General features: G+C 44.5%; 1 non-coding gene across 1 annotated transcript; it reads right to left on the bottom strand.

Moving 5' to 3' along the window:
• Positions 1-1,168: 1,168 nt before the first annotated feature.
• LOC131080773 (U2 spliceosomal RNA) lies at positions 1,169-1,350 on the bottom strand. The gene has a single exon (XR_009114206.1). It is a non-coding gene; the product is annotated as a U2 spliceosomal RNA (small nuclear RNA).
• Positions 1,351-6,274: the final 4,924 nt, after the last annotated feature.

The raw sequence follows: 6,274 nt of genomic DNA, 5'->3' as shown, positions 1-6,274 counted from the left end.
CCTCTGAGATGAGCAAAGGTGACTGCAGAGGGGGCTGCAGGAGTGCTGGGCAAGTGGCCTAGTTTTTTTTCTCCTTGCTATTTGCTTTTATATTATGAAGGACAAATCTGGGACTATGCATGGCAAATCTCAGCCAGGCTGAAATCTGTGTTTTCACCTACTGAATATCGAATTGCCTCTGCTGAGGATCAGGATTCAGCACTGCCACCAGGCATTTCACAGCACATTAATTAATCTGGAGATCCAATTAATACACCTCATGATCCTGACAATTCTTTGTGCCATGCTTTGGGCCATCTCATCCTGAATGCAGCCTGACTTTTTATGCCAACACACCAAGAGCCCAGACCTCCTGCAGTGCTGATGGATAATGCAGGACCCAGTAGAGCCTGTTGTGACCAAGACAACTCCTTGTGGTACCTCAGAAGGCCTTTTGTATATGTGGTCTGCAGTTCCTGCCAGCTTTCTTCCTCTTGCTTGGTTGGCTTTATTTGCTGCCCAAGGCCAAAGAATCCAGCACCAGCTTCTCAGTGAGCAGCTAAAGGTGTTTTCAGTATTTGCTAGGCATGTGTATTCCTTGGGGGTCACAGAATGCTGTGGCTTGGAAGGGACTTTAGAGACCACGTGATTCCAACCCCCCTTCCATGGGCAGGGATATGTTCCACCAGAACCAGGCTGTTCCAAGCCCTGTCCAACCTGGCCTTCAGCACTTACAGGGATGGGGCAGCCCCAGCTTCCCTGGGCAACCTGTGCCAGGGCCTCACCAACCTCACGGGGAAGAATTTCTTCCTAACATTTAATCCAAATTTACTCTTTTTTACTTTAAAACCATTTCCCCTTTTCCTGTGACTATATGCTCATATAAAAAAGCTGCTCTCCCTGTATTGAAAGCCCCCTTTGGTCACTGGAAGCTCTAAGGTCTCCCTGAAGCCTTCTCTTCTCCAGGCTGAACACCCCCAGCCTGTCTCCAGAGCAGAGGGGCTCCAGCTCTTGGAGCATATCTGTGTCGCTACTCTGGATCTGCTCTAACATATCTATGTCATTCTTATGTTGGAGACCCCAGAACTGGATGCAGAACCCCATGTAGGCTCTCATGAGGGCAGAGGAAAGAGAAAGATTCACCTACTTTGACCTTCTGACCCACCTCTCTTTTGGTGCAGCTCAAACTTATCGGTGCACCATTCCCAGAGTCACTGCAATGCTGGGGCAATGCATGGAGCAGAAAGAACTAGCTCCACATCCAACTCCCATGCCCCAAAGTCAGTTTAATATAAAATCCTCTCATCAAGGGCATATCAGATATTAAACTCTTAAGATCAGACACTACACTTGGCCAACACCAGCAGCAAATCAGTCCTTTCTTTTTGCATGGTTCCCTCAAAGGAATAGATGCAAGTAGATGACCCAGCTGGTGACAATACTTATCATTGTTAATTCTTATCCTGGAGCTTGTGAAAGGAAAAAGCTGCAGTAAAGCCACTTCAGTTCTCTTTCTGCTCATCTTTGGGACTTTTCATAAAACATCAAGCTCCATCCCTTGCTAGAGGATTCATGGGGCATTTTGGATGCAACCCAAGCAGCGTTTTGGCCTTTCTTGCCCCAGATTAAGATGCTTCCATGGCAGCAACATCAGCTGCCTGAAACCAACCCCCCACCTCCAACACCCAGCACACAAACTAAAGCACATCCCTGATGCCAACAACGTTTGAAGACTCCATCAGAACTGTACTAAAAGTTCTGATAAAGTTCTGCATTATCAGCTGTGAGGCACATGTCATTGCTCAAGGTTTGCAGTAGGGTAATCGAGATCCAGGCTTAGAGGCAGATCTTTCACATTCTGCATGTCAATGGCCTTGAGAAATGAGAAGTTTTTAACAGCAGGTAGTAGCTAGTGGAGATTTTTCTGTTAACATGGAAAAAAAAAAGGTACAGGAGGAGTAAAATTATTGTTCTGAAATGGACTGCCTCCATTCACGTACTGGCTGATTGCATACATCCATCTTCTGCAGTGCCAACTCCTTCTCCTCGTACAGTTGTATTTTTGGCTTTGCTCCCCAGTGTAAATCAGCCAGAGCCTCCACAGTGATGGTGTCAGGTATCAGCCTGGTGCTTGGTTTCAGCCCAGCTCCTCGAAGTATACCATAAATAAAGACATAGAGAGGCAGCAGGTGGGTGTCATTTCTTCCCCAGACCGTTGGCAGCTACTTGGGAATCTTGTCAGAGGGTCTTCAAATAGTGTTGGAAAAAATCCTCCATATAACTACAATAATTTAAATAAGTAACTAGCCTGGAAAATGTCAGAAGACACACAATCAAGATAGCAATGCTCAAAGGTAATTGAAACCACAATTTAAATGCATTAGAGTTTCTGTGTTTTGGTTGTTTTGTTCTGTGCCAGTTTGGGATTGGATGGGAGGCTTATTCCATAGGGAAAACCCAGAGTATGACTCAAGCCTGGCAGGTCAAAAGGCAAATGATGAGTTTCTCTTTCTGCTCTCTCTTCTTCACAATGCTTTTTTTCACTAAGAAATAAAAGAGTCAGAGGAACAACACCTCTTTCCTTCTCCATGAAGCTATCATGCTTTCCATTTCCCACCAGTGATAAACTATCTTTTTTTTTTTCCCATAGGAAATTAGAAGAGAAAGAATGGTTGAATAGAAGCAAACAAAAAAGAGTAGATTTTCTTTTTCCATCGAAAATATGTTTTTAATCCCACCCCAAAAGGTCTGATAACTATTTTAACACTGTATTTGCAATTAACTCATTTTTTTTCTTTGAGTTAATCAACACACTTCATTCAAATCTGAGTGTTTCCTAGCAGGGTATAACCACCAGATGATTTTGTTGCTCCTGTTCCAAACCTGCAGAAGACCTGGTGTGATGGAAATCTTACCTGCTAATCAGTGGCAGATTAGTGTGTAAGGAAAATTATCCCCATCACAAACCTAGCCTGCCAGGAGTTGCCCTTACAGCAGAGCTGGGTGTGAAGATTTCTGTCCTTCTTTGTGCCTCAGATGGGGCAGCAGATGTGGAGAACTTCTGTGGCTCATCACCACAGAGTAGCCTGCAGGGTTATCTGACTCCTCGTGTCTGGGTGTCATCATGTGTATGGTGTCTGCTCCATCACCGTGTCCATCCTGCACGGGTTTTGTGTTGCTGAAATGGCTCCCAAGTTATTAAAAAGTCTTTTTTCCCAGCCCTGCAACCAAAGAAGAAGTCGAGATTCTTCAGCTCTGGTTTTCATGGTTGTTTATTTTTCCTTATCTATAACATTCTTTCTCTGACCTGCTGAGGTTTGTCCAGCAGGTGGGGTTGAGGCACACTGACCACCCTTGGGGTGGTGTTAGTTTTTTATACAAAAAACTACCTGTACTTTATTTACAATAACTTCCCAGTACTTATCAACTATGTTAGACAGTCTGTCTCTACTCTAAACAACCCAGAAGTGTCACCATCACAGCAGAAGATGGAGGCTAAGAAGAAGAAGAAGAAGGACAGGACACGCCCAGACTCCTTCATCTTGCCTCTTGAACCTCCATTCTAAATCTCCAAAATTCTACTTTTTCACTATGTGATAAAGTCACTTATCATTCTACTCAAAGGCTTGTAAAGGCTTGTGGCTTGTAAATCTTCACACAAAGTTGGTAACTTTTTCCATGGGCTAAGATCGAAGGCACAGGTGTCTTTGACTCTGTGCCAAGGTTTCTGAGCCAGGGTCTTGAGTCCTGCAGGGCAGCCAGAGGAATGTCCTGGGCTCTGACACATCCTCTCCAGGAGAAGTGCATGGTTTAGAAGAAGACATGTGCCTTCTTCTGTGCATTGAGCACCCACAGCATTGCAGCCTTTCTTCACCCAGGATCATCATTCACCAGTGCCTCCATCCACCCATCAGCCATCAGTAATCCCCTGACTGCTCCTGGGGACAACCACCAGGGATGTGCTGCAGGGAAAGGAAGCAATGCTGTTTCCATTGAATCAGCAAATGGTTTGGCTACACAGAGATCTTCAAGTGCATCTTTGTTCTTGTTCTAACCCCCCTGCCATGGGCAGGGACACCTTTCACTATCCTAGGTTGCTCCAAGCCACATCCAACTTGGTCTTGAACGCTTCCAGGGATGGGGCAGTCACAGCTTCTCTGGGAAACCTGTGCCAGAGCCTCACCACCCTCACTACCAGGAATTTCTTCCCAATATCCCATCTAACCTTGCCCTCTGGCAGTGGGAAGCCATTCTCCCTTGTTCTGTCACTCCAGACCTTTGTCCAAAGTCTCTGTCCAGCTGTCATGGAGTCCCTCTTGGCGCTGACAGGGACTCTAAGATCTGCCTGGAGCCTTTCCTTCTTCAGGCTCCAGCTCTCCCAGTGTTTTAGTGTCATCCCAGTGTCTCTGCAAGGGTAAGGGGAGGCTGCTGGTGACAGTGATTTTCTGACCTACCAGAAAGTGGATTGGAGATTCATGTCCCACCAAACAACACTGTGATCCTGTGGCAATTTTTGGATACAAATATACAGGTTGATAATCTTTAATTTGAGCCATAGGACTGACACATCACAGCATCCTGCAGATGGTAATTTATTTGAAGGAGAGAAGTATGATGTGGAGCAAGGGATGGGGGCACAAGAGGACAGCTGCCTGGTATTCACAGGCAAGGGTGGATACAGGGAAGTTAAAGAAGAGGCAAAACTCATTTCTTAGCGGCAGCTGAGGGATAGGAGAACTGAATAGCCATAAGAGGATGGCTTTGCCAGCCACAGGTTTGTATTGTTAACTCTTCTGCAGCTGAACATTCTGGTGATGTATGTGGTTGACACAGATGTAAAAGTTATTGGTTAAACCCACTTAACTCCCCTCTCTATTTCAGCCTTTTCTTTGTTGTACTTCAAGATTTTTTTGCTTTGCTCTGTTTATTCAGCCAGCTTCGGTTGTGGATAAATTTTGTCTGTTTCTGGTCACAAATATGTCCCTGTTTAAATGTCAGGACTAACTATTCAGGAGATTATCAGCCTCAGGAAAAAAATCAGCACAGTGTAATAATATGCCATGACCCTGGCATGTTCTCACCATGGCAGTGCACGTTTATGTAGATAACAAGAGCATCAGGAAATAAAATAATAAACTTTTATGATACAAAGAAAAACAGAGATTCTGAAGGGAGGTGAATCTTCAGTCTCCAGCACAAATCTGATGTACAACTCCAATTGCCTTTTTTACTTTTTTCTTTTCAATGTGTCATGTTTTTTCTCTGAGGGAGGTGGAAGGATTTCTGAACAGAGAGACCAAAAATTAAAATACTTGACCTTTCCTTTCAGAAGTGAAAAACTCAGAACAGTTGAATAGAAACAAATAAAGAAGAGTAGATTTTCTTTTTCCATTGAAAAGACATTTTAATCCCTCCAAAAGGTCTGATGAGACAATATTTGTCCATGTCTGCTCTGGGAGTTTAAGTCAATATTTGGTGGAAGTTAGAAAGAGATTCCTGCTATTGATCCACATTTATTATTTGTCAGAGTCTGAGGCAGGACATGGGATTGCTGAAGGCTCTGATCCATTCCTGGCAGCCCCTCTCACTTTGGCTCAGATTGCATGGCACAGTCAGGAGGTCAAAGCAGGGTCCTGCTCTGGGGAAGGATTAAAATGTGGAGAAGAGTTCTGGATGTGGAGCTGAGAGCAGAGCTCAGCCCACACAGCTCTTGGGTGGAGGGTGAAGTGTTGTACCCACTTCAAAGGACCTGGCTGGACCTGTTGGCTGGACTGGACACTGAATAGCCCATCTGCATCCTCCTAGGCCCACAAACCTCATGGCAAGGCAATAATTTATAAAAACACTTGCCAGGAAGGAATTCAGCATTTCTAACACTCTCATCCATGGATTATTTCTTTCATATTCTACATCTTTTGGCATCATTGTCTTCCATCCTGTGGGTGCTTTGAGACTCCAGAACACAAACACAGGTACAACTATAAGAGCTGGAAAAGAAGAATTTTGCTGATCCCTGTGCAGAGGATAGGCTTGAGACATCTCCCTAGAAAATCTTTTGAGGAAAATATCCACCACCTATGCCCTTGTTTAATACTCTTCATCTGGATAAAATAAAGCCCCAACTCTTTCTCAAAAAACAAGCATTCAGCAGTTTGCAGAAAGTCAAAATTAATTTATCTGTGAGGAGATAATATCTCTTACATATACGACCAGTTTACATACCAGAGTTTGTGTGCTCACTGGACTGTGCTGAGGTGTGGGCTGAAGCTCCTTCCTGTGTTTGCACAGGAATAGG

The sequence above is a fragment of the Melospiza georgiana genome, chromosome 2 (genome assembly GCF_028018845.1).
Source record: "Melospiza georgiana isolate bMelGeo1 chromosome 2, bMelGeo1.pri, whole genome shotgun sequence".
Classification (NCBI taxonomy): Eukaryota; Metazoa; Chordata; class Aves; order Passeriformes; family Passerellidae; genus Melospiza; species Melospiza georgiana.
The sequence above is the reverse complement of the archived record's forward strand: the minus strand, read 5'-3'. Positions and strand labels throughout refer to the sequence as shown.